The following is a 27,604-nucleotide window of genomic DNA, read 5'->3' as shown; positions in this document are numbered from 1 at the left end:
TTTCATTTGGGTGCATGAGGTGATCTAGTTCCTTTTCCCTTGCAATACATGAATAATCTAACAAATAATTAAATATAATCTAACAATTACACGGGAAAATTTAATTATTTTCCCATTTCATTATTCCATATTTCAGAGAAAAAGTTAAAATTATTCCCTCTTTCAGGGAAAAAGCTAAAAATCATTTTAAACCTTTCTTCCACAAAACAATGCTCAGTCATCTCTATCTGCTTTATAATGTGGAATTCAACTTCACATGTCTACAATACAGTTTTTGTTAAACAGCATTTATGTAGACAGGCAAGAGAAACACTTGGTCTATGTAGAAGCAGCAGAAGACACGTTTTAACAGAAAAGGGAGAAGATACCACCGTGTGGATCATCTGGAAATTCTGTCTTCATCTTGCCCACACAACACACAGAAAACAGCCAAGCACGTGCCTAGTGTCCAACAGGAGCACAGAAAGGACAGAGATCCCTCCAGTTGTTTAGTGACCAGCCCCACTTGTCACCGCCACATAACAAAATCCGCACGGCAACTTCAGCACGTTTCATTCACGATTCCATGGAAATCAGGCTGAAGAACTGGGAGATGTTTTGCCCACCTTTAAAATCCAAGTGTGGGACTAATAAACATATTATGGGTTCACTTAACTTTTCCATATTTTTACTTGGAGAAACCTATAAAGTTCTTGTCAGTTACGTGCTTAAGTTTTTCAATAATATTTAAATGCAAAGGTCAGGCAAGACTTGAAAGGAGGTACACACATACGGGCTGGCGTGGTAGCTCACACCTGTAATCCCAGCACTTTGGGAGGCCGAGGCGGGCGGATCACGAGGTCAGGAGATTGAGACCATCCTAGCTAACACGGTGAAACCCTATCTTTACTAAAAATATAAAAAATTAGCCAGGTGTGGTGGCGGGCGCCTGTAGTCCCAGCTACTCGGGAGGCTGGGGCAGGAGAATGGTGTGAACCCGGGAGGCGGAGCTTGCAGTAAGCTGAGATCACACCACCGCACTCCAGCCTGGGGGACAGAGGGAGACCGTCTCAAAAAAAAAAAAAAAAAAAAAAAAAGAGGTACACACATACATACCACGTTCTTCCCTCAAAGAAAAGGGCCCTTTTTTAGGATTCCAGATGGAAATGTGGTTGTCTCCCTGCTTTTGAGAGGATGGGCTGTTTGAAGCATGAACAGACTTTTCCTCCATGCACCCAGGATGCACCATGGGGGACAGTGCTGCCGCCGCCTCCCCAGTCTCTGCTCAGTGTGGGGCAAGGGGAGCTCATCTGTCTCCCGTGTACACTGTCAACAGGCCAGGCGCTCAGGAGGGGGCTTCCAGGACTCGCTGAAGGCATTAGTTAGCAGGGCAGGCAGTGCCTCGTGCTGGTGGGCATCCAGCAGTGAGGGGGTCTTGCACTTTACTCCCCGGGCCCAGCCCCAGAGGGGAAAGAGGCACCTGTATCATAACTAATGTGTATTTATAGACACACAGAGACTCTGCAGTGCAAGGCGCAGAACTAGAAAGAATCATGGAAATAAGAGGGAAGACATTTCGTTACGACTGGCACAGCCACCTCAAGCCTCAGCACTTCCTGCCGGAGCCCTCACTGACCAGACTCCTCCGGGGTCACTGCCACTGCCTTGCCCAGCTCACGACAGGGCAGATGGTGACAGAGCCTCAGAACAACCTCCCACTCCCCTTCCTCACCAGCCCAGGGGATGAGCTGCTCATGAGTGTCCCAAAGCCTGAATGCGGGAATACAGAGGTGACTGAGCAGAAAGGGGGACAGCCACAATGGCCACGGTTGTGCGGATATTGCTGGGCACCCCAGCAGCGCTTTCCACCTTAAAGAGGACTGCCACGGGTGTGCGGATGCTCCCGCGTGACCCAGCAGTCCTTTCCACCTTAAAGGGGAATGGCCACGGGTGTGCGGATATTCCTGGGTGCCCCAGAGCCCTTTTCACCTTAAGGAGATTTTCACAGTCTCATTTCAGTCTCCCAACTATTCAGTGAGGTTGGAGGAGTACCACTGTGGACCAACACTGATTGGCACCAAGTAAGGGCAATTTTATAACCAAGTCTCGATTGTAAGAGAATCAGGTCTTTGGCCATCTGGTCAAAGCTCTTTCTGTAACAAAGTTGGATAATTAAGTTGCACTTTGGTTTTCCAAATCTTGCTACAGAAACCACATCTTCCTAGGTGTGGCTCCGTGGTGTCACGTGCACACATCAGTAGCCAGGCTTGCCAAGACTCACGGCATGTTACACGTTCACCTGAGAAGGCTGCTCAATCGTTGAGGGCTCTGGCATGCTCTGAAATGAATTTGCCACTTCAGCCTACACTCTACTTCCTTGTTTGGTTAAAGAAAACCAAAAGGCAAAATTTGTTTTGGCCAATCGCCTGCTGCACCTAACTGCAGAGGTTTTAATTATAGTACTTTCATTGCATCCTAGAAAGCAAAGTCATATAGATCAACTCTTTATTACCACTCCAAAGGTTTAGTAAATCTCCAGATAATCAGGCCAACATTTTAACAAGCTACATTAAGGTTTATAATACTCAAAATTTAAAACTACATCCATGCTTCAAAAACCACCATTCCCATTTTAGATGGACAAATGCATATGAGAAAGAAAGAAACGTGCTGAGTGCATTTTTTTTGCTAATCTTATGGAGAAACTGCCACTTTAAAAATGGCTCTAGTTCCTGGCTCCAGATGGGTGTGGTGGGTTGCCTCACTCATTTTCAATTCCACCTGAAGCTGGGAAACTAGAAATTCATTCCCAGACTCCAGGGCACAAGAATTCCCACTTCTGGAAACAGCCTGGAATGCAAACTTGTAGCAGAGAGTTCTTTCCTGCCCACCCTAACCGTCCTCTGTGGAAGGCAACAAAGACAAGTCCACCTACCGTGGTGCAACTGCACCACGAAGAACCATTTCAAGGTGGGAGGTGCCCACTGCTCCAACGGCAGGCCTGCCGGCATCTCAGAGCAGGCAGAACTGCTCCCTCCTTCACAGGGAAGGGGAAACAAGGCCAGGAGGAACGGCTGGGGAAGCAATCGATGGGGTGGCTATATGTACCGGTGCCTGTAGTTCACAGCTGAGCCTGGTGTCATGAGCACGAGCGTGCTGACATGCACACCGGGCCCAAGTTTAAGATCAAATATAAGGAGCTTTCCAACTATAGTATTTAACTAGATCTTTCTACAAAAATAGCCTCTTGATTACAGTTTTTATCCAAAAAGTTTTGTGTAATTAAAGAAATTAATTTTCCCCTAAAAGACATTTCTCTATCTCTTGCCCCATATAAATGAAACGGGTATATTAAAGAAAAAAGACAAATGTTTGACTTAGGGGGTTTGCCTATGACTTGGATAAGCATGATATTCTTCTGACCAACCAGGGAGCAGCTGGACCAGACTGGAGGGAAGGAAAAACAAATTTCCCCTCTGACCTCAGTTGGGCACCAGAGTCTTCCCTGTCAGAATGTGGGTGTGGTGCTTCCCACACACCAGCCTCTGACGAAACTCAGCCCAAGGGTGTGGGAAAAGGCCATCTACTTCTGAAAAATCTATAAAGTGCAGACACATCAAAAGCTTCAGAAGACTGTAAAGCGCCAAGGAGACCACTGCACCCTTGGAGTTTACAGAAAATGGTCAGCATCACACGTGCCTGAGGTCCTGGGTCAGCTCCCAGCTGCCGCGATGCCGTGAGCGCAGCCCTGGCTTCCCCTCTGATGCAGAGGGCTGGTCACACCGCTGGCAGCACTCAGAGATCAGAACATTCTAGATGAAATCAACGTGTTCCTTTTAAAATGGGGAACTGGGCAGCACAACTGAAGCTCTACGACTATCTCAACTACTGGGCTTCGGGGTAGCATTAGGAAATCATGAGAATCCAAATCTCAATTTCATGCAGATTCCAGATTCACTGTAGGTTCCAGAATTTCCTGAAACATTCTTCAGATTTACTCAAGATTTCCTTGCCAAAGCTAATAAAGTTTACATTCCTTATGGAAAAGCCACCATAAGCACCACCACAAATAAGATCAACTGGGGCCCGCCCTTCGCACCAAACATATAAACTGTTACTCACACAAGACTGTGCTGGAGGCAGCTCTCAGCTGAAGCCGAATCCGTGAGACTTCATTATCCCCATTTTGGATCGAGTGTGAAGACTGTCACAGCAAACCAGGGCCCCAGTGTGAAGCAGAGAACAGACCCTCTGACACCTGTCTGAACATTTCATTCCCACCTCTGTCTTGGATATTGAACACCCTCAGAGCTACTGAGTCACCCACATTTGCAGGTCATTTATCCTGCCACCAGGATAACACAATTATGCGATAAAAATGCCTTCTCAGGGCTTTGTCATACTCAACAAGGAAGCTCAGAAGGCTAGGTAAGCCCAAGAAAGGGGGAAGCAGCCTCCAGACAGACAAAAACCAAGGAAAACCGTGCAGAGACTTTCTCAAGAGAGCAGAAACAGAGCCCGCTGTAGCCTTTCAGGCCCTGCTGGCCGCAGTCCTACATTAGGTGGCAGCATTTCCACAGATGCATCCTGCTGGACCCATTTGAAAGGTCCCACTTGTGAGACACTCCCACTTCCAGCTCCTGCAAGACCCGCTGCAGCCGCATCCACCCCGGGCCGACTGTGCATGTCTTCCTGGCGAGACCCCTCAGAGCCTGCGCACTGTCTGACTGGGGAGCACCAAGGATCTAGAAACGCACAAACCTGTTTTCGTGCTGCTTCCTGGGTTCCAAGTTGTCTTCAGAACGAGTCCTGCCTAAACCCCAGGCTGGGGAGCCAGCCACGGCCCAGCAGCACACAGCTCATGCGCTCCACCCACCCCACAGTGGACCACCGAGGCCCCAGCACGCTCTGTCCGCGGGGCAAGACTCCAGCCATAGCCACAGTTCAGGATTGGCCACCCGCCCCGCTGCCTTAATTACCTGCTGTGATCTGATTGGTTGGGAAGGTGATCTCACAGCCCCGCTGCCATAATTACCTGCTGTGATCTGAATTCTCATTGGTTGGGAAGGGGATCTCACTGCTCAAGTACTCCCTGCTGCCTCCTTGCAAACAAAAAAATATCCAAAACCCCTCTTAAAGAACGTTTACTATAACCTCGAAACAAGACCCATCCCGAGACCAGGGAAGATACATAGGCATATCTGACATCTGGTGGGCGTCAGTGACCGACACCAAGGCTTCTGTGTGGCGTGTGAAGCCGGAGGCCTGTCACGGTGACTCAGGATGGGGTCTGAATAGGGGTCTTCCAAGCAACTAGGCAACCAGGAAGCACACCCCAAAACCCACCTCCCCGCACTCATGTACCTGCCAGAAATGCTGCGTGGCCATCCACACCAGTTGTGAACCAAGACCGATCTGTGTCCTGTGGCCCTCACAACGTCCGTACATGCCTGGGCCCAGCACAGGCCTGCACGGCACCCTGCTCACCTCCAGTGGGGCTCTCTCCTGCCAAGGGGGATGGCCCTGAAGTCCGTTGAGATTTCCAAAGCTCTACAAAGTCGTCCTTCCTCCTGCTTGTTCAGAAGGCCTAAAGCCCTGAAACACCAGTGAGAAATGACCTAGCCTCTTAAGGCAGCTCAAACACCTAAACACAGCAACGCTGGACCGCTCTGCCCTCGAGAGCAGCTGATAACCCACTGGGCTGAGCAGAAGGCACAGACGTCACATCCAGAAGCCAGTGGCGCTCACGTTTGCATTCCAGGAGCCGCCATGTGAGCCCCTCTAAGGCTTCCAAGTCCCACTTGATTGTTTTCATCGTATCTCTGTAACGTCAGACTTTATACCTAATGGTATCTATAAGATTGTCTCTACTTTTATGAGCACATATGCTCCCTGACTTACCATGGGATGAAACTGTTCCAATAAACCCAGCGTAGCTGAAAATATCCTAAATAGAAAGTGCATTTGATATAATAGTTTCAACTTACAAGGAGTTCATCCAGAGGCAGCCCATCTCGGGCCAAACAATGCACTGAGTGTGCCTAGTTCGCACCATCACGAGGTTGAAAAAAAACACAAATGTAACCATTGGGAGCCAGGGACCTTCTGTATTGTGCCTCCTGTCTTCAAAGACAACAGAAACCTCTTCTTAGACAAGAATCAATTTATAATCCTCAGAATGTTAAACTAAAATTAGTTTAACAGTCTACAGGTTCAAACAAAGCCAAAGTAGGCCCACAAGGCCGTTTGTGCCATTCGCTAAGACACACGACTCTGTAATAACCCTCACCACAGCCCCTCAGGGTGGATCCCAGAAGTGGCTGAGGCTTGTGGCTACGGACACTAACGACAACAAAATCAGAGTACGCAGGTGCAGTCAAGTCATATGACTTCTCCACTAGAATGTGCACAAATGTTCATCAGCAAATCTGATCTTTGCTTTACCTCCCTCCCATGACCTAAAAAGGAGTCCACCACACACTCCGCACTTCAAAAACATAACTTGTACTTGCATTCAATTCCGGGCATTTGGAATAGACCTAATGGGGAATTAAACCTCTCCTCCAACCCATTACTTAGTCTTCTTGGAGGATGAAGGATTTTGCATAACACAAGGCAGCATATAAAATATCTTGTATAGAAACATACTTTCAAGTGGTCCTCATTATAGTAATTCAACTAATATACAAAGGACCCAACACACAACACAATGTCTATTAGAAGAATGATTAATTTGTTCCCCTAAAAATCCTAATATCTACACAAAGAAAATACCCTATACACATTTTATCATTCTTTACCACTATAGTCATACAAACAAAGGAGTATCACAAAAGCAAAAGAACACATTTGGTTTGACTCGCAGTTCTAAATTTAATATAAAATGGCTAAAACCACCAAGACAAACATGACTATGTAATATTTAACGATCTTCACCTAAATTCAAGTCACCATTCAACCACCAATACCTCTGGCTCTCCTTACAGGAACTTTCCAAAAGTAAATTCTGGAATTAACAGGACAAATTTTTCTGGTGATAGAAATTAGGAATAAATTGGTTGAAGGCTGTTTCCTTGGCTGTCAAACTTTTTCTCAATAATATTTTGTAAAATAAAAGCATCAAACAGATCTTTACATTAACTTACAATCTATCAAACAATACTGGAGCAAGCTTTAAATATTAGCTACATTCTGTCAGGGTTGACTAACATTAAATCAGCATCAGTCTCATGTCTTGCAGCATCTGCAGCTCGTCTTCTCAAAACCACTTAAGATTTCATAATTAACTCAATTAAACAATGGAAGTCATCCCCTTGATCTTTGACATGAAGGGACAATTTCCCCCCAAAATAGTACCTCTTTCCTTGACATGATTTAATCTGTGGTTAGAGTATTTAACAGGATTTCTTTTCTTCCTAGAAAATAAAATATACACCTTTCTAATAGGAAAAACACTAACTGATAATGCTATAGCTTAATCAGGTCCAAAGCGTTTTTTTTCTAAAGTTAAAAAAGAACCTAACTGCATCTTTGGACCTTATGTGAGGTAGTGTCCAGGGTCACTGGGACCCCTGCTTGGTCAGTGCACCCGGGTACCAATTAAAGACAGAAACCCAAGGGTTCAAAGCCCCTTCCCAATGGTTCCTCCTAGTGGAAGCCATGGGCACAAGGGAATGCGGCATTCTACAGAAGGCTTTGGGGATAGGTTGCTTGAGAACATCAAAGTGGCTCATGTCCCCTGAATATGAAGCCAGTGACAGCTCCCAGCTTCAATGCAGCACCATCCACAGCAGCCAAGGTCCGGAATCACCTGAGTGCCCGTCAACAGGGGATGAAGGGAACGTGGCCTGAACATACACAGGAGCAATACTCCACCACACAGCGGAGAGCCCTGTCATCCGCAACAGCATGGATGGAGCTGGAGGACCTTACATTAAGCAAACGAGCCAAGCAAAGAAACGGTGCATGTTCTTCCTCATAAGCAGGAGCTGAGAGATCTCATGGAGGCTAAGAGTAGGTGGTCAACAGGGCCCAGCACAGCCCACTCATAAGCAGAGGCTGCTAATGGGCACAAACACATAGCCTAATGGGAGCACAAGACGTACTATTGGTAAATCAGCAAGGGGATGGCAGTGGGTCATCTACTGTGTATTATCAAAACAGCTAGGAGAGAATAACTTGAACATTACCAGCACAAGGAAAAGAAAATATTTCAAGTGAAAGATATCCCAAGTACCCAGATTGATTAATATAGGGATGAATCAAGATATCACATGCACTCAGAAAATATGTACATATATTATGTATCAACAAAAACAAAAACCAATGACAGAACCATTTGGGAAGCACGTGCAAGAGAAGAATGGGAAGCCTGACGTGGTGTGGCTGTGTGTCCCCACCCAAATCTCATGCTGAACTCTAACCCTGTGTTGGAGGTGGGCCCTGGTGGGAGGTGATTGACTCATGGGGGTGGTTTCTAATGGTTTAGCACAATCCCCCAAGTGTTGTCCTCATGATAGTTCTCCTGAGATCTGGTTGTTTGGAGGTACACGGCACCTTCCCCTTCACTCTCTCTCCTCTTCCAGCCATGTGAAGACATGCCTGCCTCCCCTTCACCTTCCACCATGATTGTAAGTTTCCCCAGATGTAGAAGCCTGTACAGCCCACAGAGCTGTATGCCGATTAAGCCTTTTTTCCTTTATTACCCAGCCTCAGGTAGTTCTTTATAGCAGTGGAAGAACAATACAGTCCTCAGGACCAGCAATGTTTTCCTTCTACCCAGCGGCCAACAAGGGTCCCACACCCTAGCTGGTTTTCTGAAGCCTTTCAAAGAATGCTGAGGCTGTTTTGGGGATACTAACTTTCCCCATCTCTGGCAAACCAGATAGGGCATCCTATTTGCCTCTTACCTTTCTCAGAGAAACCCAACCTCTGAAACAGCCTCCGCCAGGGGCCTCCTTCAGCAGCAGCAAAGCTGAGTGTTCCCTGCACTTCCTTTCTTCTGAACAAGTAAACATCTTAAGCTTGTTTTTCCATCTTCCCAGCTCATTGAAAAAAAAATATTCTTGTGTTTTCTATTTTCCTCACACACACACACATAGAAGAGAAGTGCCGTGAGGTCAGGGGCTCTTGTTTTCCCGGATCTGAGCCTGGCCCTCAAACACTAGCCGAATTCATACTAACACGATATCCAGAGGCAGAAATGCAAATATCCCCACCACTTCAAATACCCTAAGAATCTAACAGACCGAGTGGCCCATGTAACTATGGTTTGTGCTGGGCCATTCAACTGGTGTCCAAATCCCTTTCCAAGTGAGCTCTTTAATTTTGGGACTTTTCAGACAGCTTTTTGTTGTTGTTGTTGTTCTGTTTTTATTAAAGGGATCTATTACAGTTACAATCAAGAATATCTCAGGCTGAGTGTGGTGGCTCATGCCTGTAATCCCAGCACATTGGGAGGTCAAGGTGAGCAAATCACCTGAGGTGAGGAGTTCAAGACCAGCCTGGCCAACATGTTGAAACCCTGTCTCTACTAATACAAAAATGAACAAGCCATGGTGGCAGACACTTATAATCCCAGCTACTCAGGAGGCTGAGGCAGGAGAATGGCGTGAACCAGGAGGTGAGGCTGCACTGAGCCAAGATCGTGCCACTACATTCCAGCCTGGGCTACAGAGCGAGACTCCGTCTCAAAAAAATAAATAAACTAAAATAAAAGTAAAGCAACACGCCCACTTAGTTCTTCACCAATGTCAGATACATACGTTAAAAGAAAAATAATATGAAAGCATGTTTTTAAATTTCAGTGTTCAATTTAACTATATCTTTTAAGAAGATAAGAAGATAGAAGTTCCCCAAGGATCGGGGGAGAAAAAAGCAGTTAAGAAAATTTTAAAACCTCAGGAGAAAAACAAGTAAGGGATAAGACCTCAAGGCAAAACTTTTTCTTTGCACTTTGATTTCAAAAGAACAGAGAAGCCTAAAATATGAACTCTCCCATCTGCATTTTATATTCCTCTATGTCCTTTGAAAGGCTGGAGATGGGATCCCAGGTTCCAAAGTGCCTGGCCACAGCTCACATCAGGCCGCATCTTTCACAGCCTTTTACTCCCCTGACTGTGCCTAGAGAGCTCTGTGGCCTAATTTACACATGTTCATCACTTTGAACAAAGTCTCAAGAAATGAGACAAATATTGACACTCCACAGAAGCAAGTATTCTCTTCTGAAAAGTCAAGTGTCAGGTTCCCGGGAGCCAGGCAGTTCAGTTACAGAAAGTACTGGCTGATTTGCTGGTTTAGTGTTAAATGCATTTAAAATGTTAAGTGATCCGGCCCCCCTCCCAGTGGGTGGGCGCGTTGAGCTGGCTGCAGTAGTGATGCACACTGACCACATTCTTTCCTTTGGTTTTGCTTCAAGCAGTGCACCCCACACCCAGGAAGAGACCATAGGATGGCATCGAGGTCTAGGACAGTTCTAAGGAGAGCTGCAGGCCAACTGCCTTGTCCACAAATAGTCTCTCATTTCAGAGGAAATCACGGAACAGTGTTCATAACACATGAATTTTAAAAATTCATATTTCTAATTTCATCCCATTAGAACTTTTGAAGAACAGATGTGCACCTGCTCCAAGTCAATGAGAGAACACTCGGACAGTCCCTCACAGGTCCTTGGCCTCTGTCTCCCACCTAGAGAACGTCAGCTCAAGCCGATCATAGCACAGTGCGATTTTCTGTAAATAATGTGCACGCCTACATCTGAGCTGAGATGTGAATGTCTGGAATGTGTCTGCTAGGCCCAGGAGGAACTGCAGCAGCTCTGGGGACACAAGCCACTAAGGAATCTGATTTGGAGGGAACTCAAGGTAACTAAAACTAGTTCCACTGGTTTTTCTTGGCAAAGATTGATCAGGGAAACTGTTGTCACTGTTGCTAATTCATGGTAATTGGGATGGGGACTTAACAGAAAGTAATTAGAGCAATTACAGAATTTGCTACTCAATTACAATGGCACAGATTCCTGAGAATGGAAGAACTGTTGCCCAGGAATAGAGCTCAACAGGTCCTCCCCATGCCCCGGGAAACATGGCATTTCCACCCACCCCTGCTTTGGTCCCCTGGCCACCACCCTCCTGATCTTGGCCATCTGATGGCATCACTCCCCACAGCTGGAAACACCTGACTTCTTGTCACCCTCCCATCTGCCCTGCCTTCCTCCAGCCCAGCACACTCAGGGATGCCCACATACAGGACCAGGAAACCAGGGTTACCCTAAACCAGTGCCTGCATTCAAAGTCCTCCACAGCAGGACAATCAGCAACGGCCAATACTCCCAGAACCTTCCACCTCAAAACGGGAGCACATTTGGATTCAAGTTGACAACACTGCATTCTCTTCGCCATGTACACATGGAGGCATGTCGGGTTCCACCTAAAGCTATCATCAGGTTCCACGCTGGCCAGGAGCCCAAGCCTAGTCACTCTGCATGATCTCAATTCACCACCCACAGAGAAGCCTGCAGTTTTCTTCTGGTGCACGGTGTGGATGGTGGATGCATTTCCCCTGAAGACTTGGAGACGGGAGCCTGGCCAAGGAGGCCAGTCAGCAAGGCACAGACATGCCCCTCTGCTGTCTACACACAGTACCCAAGTCTAGCAGTGCTCACTCTGTGGTGGGATCCATCTGGCCCTGCACAGGACGCGGGGCACAGGAACCGTGCAGCCTGGCTGCAGCCAGAGGCCTATGGCATCGCCACGAGGCTCTCCAGCCAAGGTGTCCTCACCACAGGCAGAACCATGCAAGAGAACTGCCTGCTGAACCGGAAGCGTCCCAATCTGCTCAGCCAACACAGAAAGACAACGGCCACCTACAGCTGCTGAGCCCCAAAATGTGGCCACTGGGCCTGAAGGGCTGAATCTGGAATTTAATCTGTGAAGTTCTTTTCAAATGTGTTTAGCTATGTAATCAAACCTTTATTCTAATTAAATTTAAAGGAGCCTCTGGCTATGGGCTCCCTTGTCGGGCATCACAGCTCTAGGGAGTAAGAATGGGAAGGAGAGGCGCAGAGCCTCTCTGCATTCTCCACGCTAATTCAACACGTCATCATAAGGAAAGGCACTCCAGCAGGAGAGGTGTACACGGGAAGAACTGGGTTGGCCCCGACACAAGTATGACCCCCATGGCATCACAGCTGCCTCAGCCAACAGGCAAAAGACAATGATGTCCACCTGGACAGGCCACAGGATGTGATGATGCACCCCAAGCCCTAGTCCCACAGCAGCCAGAGACCACCCGCTGCTCATCCCAGGTAAAACAGGCAGAGCTGCGTGAGCCCTCAAAAAGTGGAAGAATTAAGGCAATTCTCATGATTCCCATAACACACATGACACTCCTCACAGACAGACACAGGCTTTGCTGTGAAAATGCAGAGGACGGTGCAGTCCCTAGGTGGGCTGCTTCTTCCAATGATCGGGGAAGAAACCAGATCCGTTTCCTTGTAGGAGAATCATTTGTACCATGATTAGACAGAAGACAGAAGGTGGCTGATGTTATCAAATCACCAAGCACCGCATGGCTGCTTCTCCAAGGAGAACCTGGAAACTTGCAGCCACTCGTGTAGAAGCCACAGTGTTTACAATGGAGATACGTGTGACTGAGGTCTGGCTTCCTCAGGGAAGCTAAATTTGAACTTTCACCACTGAGGAATCGGTCATTTACAGTCAGTCACCCTCAATGTCGAAGACGGCTCCAGACACTGCAGCAGACTCAACACTCAGGGTTAGGGTCAGGGTCAAATTCACAAGTTTTACAAAATGTATTTACTTGGGATGCCAGAAGAGATGTAGTTTCACAACCCCGCCCCCCGCGAAGGGTTTGCTTAGCCCCTTCACCAGTGGATCTCACCAACGGATGACACATCCACACCTCGTCCATGGCAGCACAGAAAACCACTTGGAAGACAGCCACTCCCACCAAGCTTCCTGGCTTTGGTGTTTTAAATCTACATCTCATACGTGAGATTACACTCCTCCAAACAACAGACATTGCAACTGTCATTTCACCCAAAAGGGCTTTAGGAGATGACATGTGGCCCAGGCACCAGAGGATGCCGGCTGCCTTAATCTAGCCTAATTTCTTTGTGCCTGTATGGAGGCTTCAGATACAGCCCGGTCACATTAATGATTGTATGAGAAGCTCAGGGCATAGACAAACTAAGTACTGAATTTTTCCACGTTTATCGCCCTTTTGTTTTATCCAGAAGACAGCTGAGAAAAGCTGTCATCTCCTCGAGTGTAATGACTCCAGCCACTTCTCTTCACCCCAGGTCACCCGTCACACGCTTTTGAGAAACCAAAGCAATTCTGTTCTCTTCACTCTGGGTTCCAAGTACCAAATTCCTCCATTTTATCAATTAGATTATCAAGCAGCTGTTTGTAATCTGGAATGCAATCTGATACAAAATTTAAAGTTAATTTAGGTTGCCGTAACAGCTATTTACGTTATAGACAAGGCATGAATAAAAACTAATCTATTAGTTCATAGGACCGGTTTTATAAACAAACCAATTACTCAAGCAATGATTATCTTCAGTCAGATGCAAATTTGCTCATAAAAGATTTTCCAGTAGGATTTTTGAGATCCATGGTCTGTATTTCCTGAGCCTGTTTCTGCACCCCCCCGAGTGCACAGCAGGACTTCCCAGGGCATCCCATCAGCAGCCCCCAGCCCAGTAATCAAGTCCAAGCCCCAGCAGCCCCTCATCCAGGTGGGGCTTCCTCACCAGCACAGCACCCAGAGGTATTCCAGGTTTAATGCCACGTGTGTGTGGAAAGTAGAGTGCTGGAAGGAACACAGTAGACATTCCACAAATGCAAATTCCCTCCTGGAACAGCCCAGCAACCCTCTGTACCTTCCTCAAAGTACCCATGCCAGGCAGGCATAGAGAGTCTAATGGGGTGCCTAGGAATCAGCATTTAACATGATTCTGATGAATAAAAGTTTGAGGCCGGCCAGCGAGAGGCTGCCGTGGCCCCCACTCATTTGCAGGCTCTGAAGAGACACATATTCAGGTAACAGGCCAGACAGGACAAGGATGGGGAGGTGGAGGGCAAATTCCGTGGACCACCACCCACCCCACCACCCACACTGAGACTGATTTAAGGAGAGGCAAAGCCAGGGAGAAAAGATGCCCGCACCACGCAAGGGACTGAGATTTCATCTAAAGCGGACATGTGGCTGAGGGCCAAGGTTGGGCAAGCCGGGAGCACAGAATGGGGTTCACAGGCCCAGAGGTGCCCCCTATACCCAGACCCTGCGCAGATCTCCCAAGCACTGCCTGTGTCTCCTGCCTGGTTTATTTCCTGCCCCCCTTCTACTGTGTTGGTTTCTCAGCAGCCCCCTGAAACGCACGACCTCTGCCCCCCACCACCACACCCGCCTCTCTACAAGCTTGGTGGACTGAAAACAGCAGGGCGGGTAAGAGCTGGGCTCTGGGGCCAACGTCCTGCCTGAGACATTACTTCCACCCCACCCAGCTGCGATGTCAGCCCCTGAGATTTCTCAAATGTGAGATGGGAAGGTAACTGAACCCACTTCCCAGAGTGGCTGTGGAGACTGAGATCACATATGGCCACACCTCGGCGTCCAGCGCACATGGGACCCCAGCCGTGTTGCCCCTGATGGGAATCCCTCTATGCCCCCTCTGCTACCAGAGCCAACTCCCAGCAGTAGCTGTGGAGGGTACGTCCACTATTCCCACTCCACTCACCTCCCATCGCTCCACGCAGTGACCTGCCACGCAGCGGCCACCAGCAAACCCGGCCCCACTGGAAATCCGACCCCCAACACCCCCCACTTTGGGGCGTCTTCCACTTGCGGTTGCAAAGGGGGCCGAGAAACCGCCCTCAAGGGCGCTCACCTGTTCCTTATTGCACGTAATGACCTGCCACCCAGGGCCACCAGCAAACCTGGCTCCACCATCTAGGGGGTAACTTCCCCCCTACCCCGCTTCTTCCTGGGGTCTCTGGGAGGCTCAGAAACTGCCCTCCAAGGACACTCATCTGTTCCTTATTGCACTAATACCTCGTTTACAGAAATCCACTTTGACTTCCAGCACTGCAGGTGTGACAATTTAGGAATCCTGCTTGCTTGCAAGCTCCAAGAGCTTGTGGTCACATACACCCCACCAGCATCCCAGAGACCCAGCACTGTCCCACTCTGTGTTTAAAATTCCAAAATACTCTTTCAAAATGCTATTGGCATTTGGTTTGCACATAAAATGCTAAAAACCTTCAAGTGAAACAAGTATCTTCAACAGTTTGATTCAATCCTAACATGTGAGTTACACATCTGCCAAGTTGTAAAGCCTTATGCATTTATAACATTTTATGTAGGGTCAAATGGTTCATTAATATAAATTATGAGAATCTCTAAGAAACAGGGTTTTTTTCTGGCATTAGATGACCAAAGGAAAACTGGGTTCTGGCTGGCTTGCGGGCCTGTAGAGGCAGACATATCTGCTGACACAACCAAGTTCCTTCCCATTGACGTGGCCTCATCCCAGGCCCCTCACCCACATCCTCACAGCCCCCCTGGAGGAGCAAGCTGACCTGCCCACATTTCTCAAATGCACAGCTCTTGCTCACGCTGCAGATGGAGCTCAAGGCACGAGCAGGCCACCACGCTAGAAATACCACGCAGCGTCCACGCCAGGTGACGGTGATTTTTCACTCCATCCCAAAGCCCCCATGTATGAGGTTACAGTCATGACTACTAAATGGATTTTTAGACGCTCAAGACATACTTTGTTTGCTTTTATGCAACAAAGTTAAGACTATCACTCAGATATAGGCTCTGAAACTGTGGAATAATTATTTGGGAACAGAGCCTCTGCAACATCAGGATAAGTACTGGGGACAACACCCCGTGACCTCGGTCCCCACAAACCCATCCAGACCAGAGGCTTCCCGCACTGCTCTGGAATTTCTGGAATTTCTGTAAAGGAAGTATTAGTGCAGAAAGGAACAGATGGGTGCCCTTGGAGGGCAGTTTCCGAGCCTCCCAGCCACACGGCCACGTTCAGGCTGAAGCCGCCCCACCTCCAGAAACACCGTCCCTGGCCGAGGTGTGCTTCTCCCTTTTTCCAGAACTCAACAAAATCTGAAAGGACAGGTCTGTGCAGAAAAACACAAACTACTTGCGATTCCTCTTCCCAGTTCAGGCTGCAGGAAGCTCATTTCAGTCCTCACTTTGTTCTGACTGTGGCTTGGTTCCCATAATAAAGTCAAAATTCTAGTCCCCGTGTCCTGGGCAGTGTGGCAGGCATACGTACCTTCAGTCACATGAGGAAAGGGGTGGTGAGCCCCCTTCCTTCAGTAAAACTGCAGTTCCCAGAACCCTGATGCCATCCCCGTCACGCCACTGTGAACACCTGGACAGAGCACATTTCAATGCGTGCACCTTCCTGGGCTAGTTTTCTATTTCTCCACTAAATCACCCCAAATTTAGCGCCCTAAACACTGACTTATTTTCTCACATTTCTGGAAGCTGGAGTCCAAAAACAGGTCCCACCAGCTAACGTCGAGCTGCCGGCAGAGCTGGCTCTGGGGACGCGACCCTCTCCTTGCCTCCCGCAGCCTCTAGAGGCTTCCGCCTCCCCTGGTCCATAGGGCACCCACTGTCTTCAGGACCCACAGGGGCCCTGGCAGCCCCTCAACAGGAAGACGCAGAAATGTCAGGAGCCCGGGCTTCAGTGCTAGGGCCAAGCCTCCCCACCCTCCCAGCTCCTCACCTACTCCCGTGCGAGCTAATATAGATTTCACTTTAACTAGTGTCACCTGTGTAAGTCCCCAGCTGTGAACTGGTTAACCTTGTCCACACAGACCCCGGGAATAAACTCACAGGCCATGGACCACCCATAAGCAATGAGTGACCACCTGCTCGGGGACCTCCATGGCCCAGCAGAGCCCTCCGGTGCCTCCCCGTGGGCTCAGGGACCGGCGGCTGGGGTCTGCAGTGCTAGAGGGCCCTGGATAAGAAAGACAGCTCCCATGTCGGGAGGCACCCCCCCACAGTTGGATTCCCGGTACTTTAAGTAGCCCAGGTGGACAAGCCGCGTCGCGTGCAACTCCATCACCAGAATAACGACTGCACGTGGCGAGTGCACGAGTGGCCACCCCTCAGCCCAGCTGGCCGCGCTAAGCTCATCACCACCGCGATGCCCAACCAGACTCTGCTGCTGGCAAAGTCCAGGCATCGGCCCCCCAAGAACATTCTGGATCACAATTCACAGTAGTGATTGAGATCAGGGCCATACGTGGCTGAGTGTATTTACAGGAGGACGCCACAGCCGATCTGGCTGGACTGAGAGCATTTCCCACTGTATATTCTTACAACACCATTTTATTTGTACTTTATTAAATTTTTATGGCTTTTTTCTGCCTATCTACTTTATGGGAGTGTTTCTTGTTCTTATGACTGCAGTGATACTTCAAGCTACAACTATCAGTGTGTAAAATTAGTTTGGAAGGCACCTTATTGTTAAACATTTCACAAGCAAGCAGTCAGGGGCACCTAACCCAGAGGTCTGTTTTCTTCTCTGAGCCAAACCTACAATGGACTCAAAGAAGGAGGGGCTGGATCTCCAGTGTCCATTCCTAGGGGGCCTCCTGGGGAGCAGATATGGAGGGAGAAGCCCTGGGCAACAACACCGTCGTACTAAAGAAAAGTGCATTTGGGTAAACGTAAGCACCAGACTTAAGAGATTAAGCAAACCATGAAAAGAAACCACTAACCACAGCTTCTCCAAAACAGAACTAAAATTCCTTTAGTTTCAATTGGAAAAGCAGAAGTGATGATCAGGATACAAAAAAAATGACAAAGTATGTGAACACAGGAGAGTGAACAAGGGCCACTGTCTCTTCCTGTGTCAGTGGGAGCCTCACATCTAAGCTGGATTTAGAAGGTTGCTACTTTGGACTGAAAGTTATCTCCAACCCTAGTTAGTAAGCAAGTGGAGCAGAATGCTTCAATTATTTCAAGGTTTAGTGGTAAAGCTCTGCAACCCTCAAAACCATTTTAATCGGCGTGAATTTTAAAGTGACTCAATCTGCTGGCTGGAGTATCTAACGGCTTAACCACGAGGTCATGTTGGAAAATTATTCCAATTGCTTTTGCTTTTCCTACTGAAGATGGATTTGAACGTTCTCGTAGTTTGCAGTTGGCTCGTTCTGGGTGTTTGGTCCTGAGGAGGCCCAAGTACCTGGAGAGGAAGAATCTGAAACCTCAAGACACTCGAGTGCTGTCTGGGGAGATGGAGACCCCAACCTGAGGGCCACTGATGGACTCAGCATGGGCGCAGGGCCTCCCGACGCAAGGGCCACGTATTTGCCACTTACAAAACAACATAAGCACATACCCTCAGGTGTGCACACACGCTCTGTACACGCTCACGTCTGTCCGTGCCAATACCAACACACAACCCCGAGGTGTACACACACGCTCTGTACACATCTGTCCCAGCCAGCACCAGCACACACCCCCAGGGGTACACATACGCTCTGTACACACTCATGTCTGTCCATGCCAACAACAGCACACACCCCCGAGGTGTGCACACATGCTCTGTACACATCCGTCCCTGCCAATGCCAGCACACATTCTGTGCACACTCACATCTGTCCCTGCCAATGCCAGCACACATCCCCAAGGTGTGTACACATTCTGTACGTGCTCACATCTGTCCCTGCCAATGCCAGCATACACCCCCAAGGTGTGCACACACGCTCTGTACACGCTCACATCCCTCCCTGCCAATATGAGCACACACCCCCAGGGGAGCACACACGCTCTGCACATACTCATGTCTGTCGCTGCAGTCTGAGTCAAACAGTCACAGAGGCAGAGGAGGAGGAGGAAGGACGCGATGGGCACTGAGGTCCTGGGCCGGTTCCCCTCCCTATCTCAGGAAAGACCCCTCATGTGCTCCTGCCGTCACTCACCCTTCCGCCTCCATCCTCCATCCTCCCACATGGATCAGGAGGACGCCCACTGCACAGAGCTGTGATGAGCATGAACAGAAGATGGCAGGAGCTCATGCCAAGGTGCTGAGCACGGGGCCTACGGAGTGCTTCTTTCTGCTGTGGCTGACATCATCAAACAAGAGGCTGACATGGCTTCCAGAGAGAAAGTCACTCGCTGAGACACTGAAACGTGTGACCTAGTAGCCTGTGAAGGTCTAAGAACAAACCAACAAACCAAACGGTTTTGTTTGTTTTTCAAACACCACAGCCTGTTTTTTTCTTTTTTTTCTTTTTTTCTTTTTTTTTTAGACGGAGTCTCACTCTGTCGCCTGGGCTGGAGTGCAGTGGTCGGATCTCAGCTCACTGCAAGCTCCACCTCCCGGGTTTACGCCATTCTCCTGCCTCAGCCTCCCGAGTAGCTGGGACTACAGGCGCCCGCCACCTTGTCCGGCTAATTTTTTTTTGTATTTTTTAGTAGAGACGGGGTTTCACCGTGTTAGCCAGGATGATCTCAATCTCCTGACCTCGTGATCTGCCTGTCTCAGCCTCCCAAAGTGCTGGGATTACAGGATTGAGCTACCGCGCCCGGCCCTTTTTTCTTTTTTTTAATGCTCTATCTTGGGTATCGTTTAGTTTAATTTCAAAGTAAGTCCAATAAATACACAAAATCACAGGACTGAGCATGGAGCATTGTTTCACTTCATGTCCTCCAGCCTTTAGAACACATTAAGGAAAGACAAGATTCCAGGATTCCCATTAGAAAGGCTGCCCTGAGGCACCTGCTGGGGCAGCCAAATTGCAGCTGTTGATGCTGCCCCCAAGCTGCTTGGATGAAGCAGAAGATTCCGGAGGTCCCTTCTCTTCTGCCCCTCGCCCAGGAGAGAAGGTGGGGGGAGAAAGGTGAGAGAAGACAGGAAGAAGGAGGGGGAGAGGGAGAGAGGAGGGGGGAGAGAGGAGTGGGGAGAGAGGAGGGGGAGGGAGGGGGGAGGGAGGGAGAGAGGAGGGGGGAGGGAGGGAGGAGGGGCATGTTCCATCCACCAAGGCAGCTGCACTGCAGAGAGAATGGAGGGTGTGTTGCCTCTCAGGACAGCAAGTTCGTGCTGTTTATATTTGTTAGCATAAACAGTGACCAGCTGAGGACAGGGCTGTAATTGGAGTTGACAACGTTTTATTTTCATAGTTGATATTGGGGACCTGGACCTAAAGCACTGTACCTTGCCCTTTCACCAGTTGGGCCAATGCCTCTCTATACTTGTGTCTATTTGACTAACTACCCAATATTGACTAGGAATTATGGCGTGTAGGATACCCCTTACCACAGTAAGGTCAAACTCACGTTCTAAATGCAATTTGCTCAGGGACTGGCTTCTGACTCTGGGTGGGAATGTTAAGCTCAGTCCAGTTCAATTCAATGAGCATTAACCAAGAAAATCCTAGACCAAGAGCTGTGTTAGACACTGGGTATGGGGTGATGGGGATACGAAGATGTGGAATTAGAACTCGAGAAGCTCAAATGCTCTCATTTAATTCCCTAATGCAATTACCTAGCTTCAACTTGATGGCTGTAATGTCTAAATTCACTTTTTCTTTATTCCAGCTCTACATAACAAAGCATAAATAATCACAGAGGAATGATTCTGTGTTGGACTATTCAGTGGACAGGACAGAGAACAGCATTCTGACCAGTGTGAGACACAGTCTCCGTTCCCAGGAAGCCCGTGAGGTGGCTGCACGGAGCACACGCGTGAAGATTCAGGAGCACGAGCGTCAGGTGACAGGAGGGGCACGGAGGCAGCACCAGACAGATGACTGCCGAGGGGCCGCTGCAGCCGGGCTGGCCGGGAAGGTCACGGGAGCGGGCGCAGGTGTCTCCCTCCAACTGCACTTGGTTTTCATGAGGACGCGTGCAGGGAAGGGGATGACACTGAAATGCTGTGGCGCTGAGGGGAGGAGGGGAGGGACGCAGGGCTGAGGGCTGGCCACCACCCCTTGCATCCATGTCCCTATGAACGCTGCCAAAATCAGCCCCAATGGGAAGAAGTGAGGTGGGTGAAAGAGGTGGACAGACTTGGCTTCCATGGAATTCACAGATTCCAGTCATTAAAAATCCCTTCTGAGTTTTCATCTGGAAAACTTTGCAAATGTATTTAGGGACAAGAGGCAGAAAATGAAGCCAACACAGTTGGGCTCAAACCGCCGCCCTTCTCCTCTCTGCATCCAGGACCCGCCCTGAGCCCCTGAGTGCAAGGACCCCGAGCTGCCCAGCTCAAGAGCGTGGCCCCTGACCAGAGGAGGGAGCTGCACAGAGGGGCCCCCAGCACGTGGATGGCAGGATCTGTGCTATCTCAGTCCCAGGGCCCCAAGCAGAGAAGGCCTGGGGTTCCCAGCTGAAGTTTTGCTGTCTCCTCTGTCACCAAAGTCGAGAAGGACTGAGTGGGACCAACACCGGACCTGCAGTCTCCTCGCTCCTCGGTGGCTGCCGATGTGGCCCTCAGGCTGCGGGTGAGACCGTCTAGGGAAGCTCAGACAGCGGCGGGAATCACAGCCACGAGTGCTCCAGGGGCCCCAAAACACAAGCACAGCCTGAGGAAGGCAGCGCCCGCTCAGATCCACGTCCAGGCTTGTGTGCCACACTCGAGAGGCACACGGTACCAGAACATGGTGCTTTAAATGGCTTTGTGGGGTGTAGGAACAGAAAGTGGGGCCTCGAGTGGTTCAGAAGTCACTCCCACCAGCCCGCGGGGACCCAGGCAGCCCCTCTGGACGTGACTGGAGTCTCTCCAGGGTGGGCTCCAAAGTCCCACAGAGGTGAGCCTTGGTCTTGCTCTGACCTGAGGAAGGCCCCTGACAAGCATCCTGAACGTGCAGCCACACAGCTGGCTGACTCATGTGAAGGGACCTGCTGAACCACGAGCCAGGGATGGCTGGAGAGAACTCGACTAACACACGATTCCTGCCCAGGCGCCCACCTGGGGCGTCCACGCGAAAACTACGGAAGCTGTGAAGACGGAGGTGTGCACGGGGCTGGGAGAACACAGGGAGGAGCCGCACTGGGGACCGGGAGGGACAGAGGGCTGGGCCCCACAAGCAAACGAGGGAGTCGCTCAGTGCCATGAAGATCCCAGTGCACCCACAGATGCAGGCCTGGCTGGCAGCACGACCTTGGCTGCAGGGGCCCAGGACCACGTGTGTTTGGCAGGAGCTGCCCTCCTGGAGCTGCACTATGGGTACTGTCATTTTAGAGGCAGGTACCTGATATCAACGATGACAATCAACTATGCCACCCTGAATTACAGCCGTGTCCTCAGCGGGTCACTGTTTACGCTGACAATTACAAAGAGCTTGAACTCGCTGTCCCAAGAGGAAACAAGCCCTTCATTATCACCGCCGCAAGCCTCTGTGCGGCCCTCCTCCCCCGCGGCTTCCCGTCGGGGCAATGTGAAGTCCCATGACAGTGACTCAAGAGCCAGTCCAGTAGCTTCAGTGCAGGAAAAATCACAAAAACTCAAACACATCCTAAACGTGGGCAGTTGGTAGGAGCCGATTCCTAAATTAAACCTGTTGAGAGGCTTTCTGGGCTAGCACAGCTCTGATCACAGGCTTGTGCTTTCTGCTCCCCACGAAGGGCGGCGAGGAGGCTGGGCTCTGCCATTCTGCAGGCTCCGCTATGTGGAGTCCGCCCTGTGGCCTCGGTGGCCCCTGCCAGACAGTGTGACCGTCGCCCGCAGTGAACACTCAGCACAGCAGAGCAGGCTTGGGGAAGAACAGAAAGAGACCTCTAAGCCTGCAGAAGTCGCTAAGCCAGGCACGGCCTCACGTGCACTGCGTGTCAATCACGGCCTAAGCAAGAATCAGCTCTTAATAGTTCCAGTAAATGCAAAGACCGCCCTGGAAAACTGCCTGAACCTTTCTGACTACTCACAGGTGAGGAGCCACTGCCTGACACACAAAGGTAAAGAATTAACCTGAAACTGCATATTATAAAACTTATTTTCAAATGACGGCACTTAATTTAAAAGACTCCCAAAGAATACTGCATTAGAAAGTGACAGAGTGAAACTGTGAGGTTGACCACAGGAGTCCCTGGAAATTTCACCAAATGTTGTGTCAAAACTGGGAAACAGAAGAACCACACCTGATGAAACATTCGATTAATCACTCAAGTCCTCCCCACATAGGAAGTTATGTTAAAAAGTGTTCCCAGAAGGTAAAGTGAGCAGGAGGGCTGTGAACACACAAAGAAAGAGCCACTTCATCCACGACCACGACAAAAGAAACGCTAACGAGTGCCAATGACACACTGCAGTCCAGGACTCTGGGCGCAGCTGTGATGGGGACACTCAGGATCCCACTGTCCAGATGGGAAACCACGGTGGAAACACCAGGGAGCCTGTCCCAGGGTGTGGAGCCAGTGAACGGTGGTTCATACTGGGCCAATCCCTGCTGCCAGTCTCTGGGACTCCTGGGGACAGAATCCTGTTGACTTCACTCTGGGGTGCCAGAGGTGGCAGCATCCCCCAAAGGCACCTGGAGAAGTGGTGTTACCCTCCATCCCCTGTCCCCGGCGTTACCCTCCATCCCCTGTCCCCAGTGTTGCTCACCATCCTCCTCACCTCCAGGCCCCTCTCCGTCTCCTCCCTCATTTTCCTGTTCACCCAGAGCATGTCACATGACTCTTACCTTTTCAAGAGGCTCAGCTGCACCCAGAGGCATTCCAGCCTATTCGGGACGGGACACACACCCTGAGGAAATGCCAGCACAGGGCCGGAAGGGCCTGAGACCCTCTCACTGTCACCCAGGAAGGATGGAACAGCCTACAGTCACGCTGCTTGTCAAGCAGGATGAAAACATCTGTGTCCAAAATATTCTTTTCACTACAACTGTTCCGACCATTCGTGAATGAATCAGTTAAATACCAACAAGGGCCATTCCCACTTATTCTCTGGCTACAGTTTTTCACCCATCAGCAACCACACTCCTAGGACCTATCCCTAACGAAGTATCAGTGCCTTGTGCCTTTTAGGAAAACCTCTTTCTCTCCAGCTTTGTCCTCCTTCCACAAAAGGTGCCTCTGACTGCCTCACTCGCCGTACCAGGATTTCACTTGGCTACAGACGAAAATCTGCATGGGGCTCAGAGGTGGGTGGTCCCCGCATGGGCAGCAGCTCTGTGACATCATCCAAGGAGCCTGGCCCAGGCCTGCCCCACATGCTAGGACTCTGTCTTCTGACACTTGGGCCCCTGAAGCTGCTTTCCCTCCAGGCATCATGCCCCGGGCAAGAAGGCCGGACAAGGGCTCAGGGCTGCTGTGGGTCGGGAAAGCCTCCCGACACCTCCCTCTCCAGGACCCCCCATCAGCAGCCCAGCATCTGGACCTGTGTCACCAGCCACTCCGCCGTGCAAGAGAATTAGTTTTTTAGCTGGATGCGCTGCTTCCCTAAACAAAGTAGGGTGTTGTTACTGAGGAAAAAGCTGGCATCTTCTTGGCAACCCCGCGACATCCAGCCACCGGTTTTCACCACCCCAGAGATGTCCACCCAGGGCAGATAGTGTCTTCAACCAAGCGCCACTGACCCAGAAGTGCAGTAATTAGTACACTTTCACCAGAGTCACCCACTCCTTCACCTTTACACCCAAGAAAAACATGTTTGCCAGGCAAATTAGATGTCCGGGAGGTGTAAGGAAACCCCAAGCCTGCTTTAAGCCTCAGACTTTTGAGACAGTTGAGGGCTGTGCACACAAGAGCAGGGCTGCACCTGAAAGCTCTGCTCCTGCTGGACATCACGGAAAGACTGCATGGCTCAGCCACATGGACCCTTCCAGGACTTCACCAGAGGGACCTCTGTGGTACATGCAATGATGTGCACTTCGTTCAGCCTCAAACAGACCATGCCCTCATTCCAGGGTCAGTGATCCACCTCCTGCCATCAGCCCCCCACCTCACCGAGGGTCTGTGTCTGCATCTGTCATAACTTTGCTGTTTTACCTGGGTACTAAAATGCAGCATCAGAATGTTTAAAGATCTTTAAATACCAACATTCTGGGTGCAGTTCTTGGCACTTTAATGTGGTCACTCAATGCAGGCCTCACAACTCTCAGGTAGCTCATACCTTTCCTACCTAACCAAGGAAGAAACGGAGGCATGGAAGGTGCAGCTCCGAAGGAGCAGGTTAGGATTCAAACCAGTGATCTTCGTTACATGCTGACCTACCTCTCAGGCTGAGATAACGTTCAAAATTAACCAGGTAGAACAGTGTTCCATAAATCAGCCAGAAATGGTCCTTGTGGATGGACCTGTGGTTATTCCCTGAAGAACAAGACCATTCACCCGAAAATCCACCTGTGTCACACTCAAATGTTTACATATCCAATTATTTTTAAAATACCCCAATCAAGCATGTTTACAGCCATTTAGATCCATATAGATTGTCTGTTTTGCTGACAATCAACCCAAGACCTCTGTCAGCAAAGGACACGGTGCCAGGTCCAGAGAAGGTGGGACAGAGACGCAAACAGGAACAGCTCCGTCCCTGGGAGCCTCGCTCTGATGGGCCAGTGAGGACATATCACAGACCGCGAGGCACACGCAGACGGCAGGCCAAGAGAAGGGGCTGCGCTGCCGGGAGGCAGTGCTTTGAGCTCTAGTGGATGGAACACTGCTAACCAGAGAAGGTGGAGAGAGGGCACCCGTCTGAGAGGATGAAGAGGCAGCAAAGCACAACTGGCCTCAGGGAACCAGAAGCCACAGGGACATCAGGCTGGGTGCTGCTGTCTGCTGGCCACTGGCTGGGGGACTGTACTGGGCCTGGAGGGACATCCCTGACACTCTCCACCGGATGCCAGGGGCACCCCCAGCCCCAGGTGAGAACCACGGATCCCATGGTGAATGAGGCCAGCCTGTGGGAAGTGGGGCTGGGACAGCTCTGCACAGCTTAATAGGAAAATTGGATTCTATTTTGTGGGGCTTTGGTGACACCAATGACTGGTCAGTGCTGTCCGTCAGGAAGTGATTTGATGACAGATTAGAGAAGGGGCTGCCAAGGCCAGCGGGGCACTTGCTGCCTGGGTCCAAGGAAAAGGAAATAAAGGCTGGCGAGGTGACAGTGTGGTGGAGCACGAAGGGAAGGAACTGGTGGAGACACAGGGCTGGCCCCGCACAGGGCTACGAGCAGCTACCTGGGGGTTGGCCTATTAATTCTTCTCACGACCCCAGGAAGCAGCTGCGAGGATCGCTCTCCTGAGGACAGAACTGCTCCAGAACTACACAGCGAGGATCCACAGAACCAAGATCCGGGCCAGCTCCACAGCGGGCGATCTTGACCCCTCACCCGTGGTCCTGAGGCAGGGATCAGAGCCCCCTGGACACACAGACCCTCCCAGGAACTGCAGGAAGGGGAAGCAGACGCCCCGGACCAGCGGCAGGACCCAGGGTTTCTGCCCTCCAGGTCACATGGGGACCAGCCACTGCACAGGTGGACACATGGTGCTTTAACCCGCGCTGGAGGAGGTAGCCTTCGCTCTCAGCGTGGAAGGGCGGAGACCCCCACCCTCGATGGGTCCTGGCCTCCCTGCTTTAACCCGTGCTGGGGGAGAGGAGCCCTCGCTCTCAGGGTGGAGACCGCAGCTCGATGGGGCCGGCCTCCCTGCTGGGCACAGCCTGAGCCACATGACCAAGGCCAGAGAGGATTACCAAGGTTCACCTAGCCCAGCTTCCCGCAGCCCCTGACGAGGCCACTACCCTCACCTGAACAGTCCTGTCCATCACCAAGCCCCACCCTCTTCTGCCAGCCCTGCCCCCACAAGGCCACGCTTCTCCCATGCAAGCCCCGCCCCCAAGGCCCAGCTTGCCTGCAGCCCCGCCCCACTGTCTCCACCCCATCTCCTGCAAGCCCCATCCCCAAGGCCCAGCTCACCTGCATCCCCACCCTACTAGGCTCCACTCCTCACCTGCAAAGAGCCACTCCTCACTAAGCTCCTCCCATCACTTGCACAGCCCCGCCCAACATAGCACGCCCTTCTAGAAACCCTAGACACACTAGGGTTTCTGCAGCCAAACCTGATGATTCGCCGAGTGTGAGCACGAAGACTCAGTGCCCTGATCTGTTCAGTCAGGTTTTGCCATCAAATAGTTTGCTCTAAACTTCTGCAGAATCTTTCAGTTTTCTGAGCCATTTGGGTTTCAAAATTATAAAGAAGAAATTGTAGACCTATACTTACTTGGGTTTATATTAAAATGGATTCATTTGTTTTTTGTTTTGTTATTTGCTTAAACCTTTTCCATTTTTTTTTTTTTTTTAGCATAGTAACTAAAAATGACAACACTTCACATATTTGACCAGCTGTTGGCTCTGTGCTATGCTTGATGTTGTAGCAAATGTAAAAGACAAACAGCTTACTGTCTAGAAAGACTGACGTGGCTGTGACTGGAGGCACATGGTGGATGCCATGCAGAGGGCCAAGGACAAGGGCAGGAGGAGGAGTGGGAGCTGCTGCTGCTGGGGGGAGAGGGAAGAGCTGGACAGGGTGGTGTGAGAAAGCAGCTGCCTCTGGGCAGGGCTCCAGAAAGGGAGCCAGGCAAGTGACTAGGGGGTTCCAGGCAAGGTCCAGGC

General features: G+C 50.2%; 1 protein-coding gene across 2 annotated transcripts in view; it reads right to left on the bottom strand.

Moving 5' to 3' along the window:
• The window catches only part of LOC106992358 (ATP-dependent 6-phosphofructokinase, platelet type-like), an 82,709-nt gene extending 58,859 nt beyond the window's left edge, over positions 1-23,850 (bottom strand). Inside the window, exon 1 of one of the 2 annotated variants that reach the window (XM_028849599.2) lies at positions 23,676-23,850. The gene's annotated coding sequence lies outside the window, so the exon portion shown is untranslated. Of the gene's footprint in view, positions 1-5,966; positions 6,019-23,675 lie in introns of those variants that run through there. The other variant, XM_028849600.2, reaches the window with a different exon arrangement.
• Positions 23,851-27,604: the final 3,754 nt, after the last annotated feature.

Source organism: Macaca mulatta, chromosome 6, assembly GCF_049350105.2.
Source record: "Macaca mulatta isolate MMU2019108-1 chromosome 6, T2T-MMU8v2.0, whole genome shotgun sequence".
Classification (NCBI taxonomy): domain Eukaryota; kingdom Metazoa; phylum Chordata; class Mammalia; order Primates; family Cercopithecidae; genus Macaca; species Macaca mulatta.
Note: the sequence above shows the minus strand (reverse complement) of the source record. Positions and strands in the feature narration are given on the sequence as shown.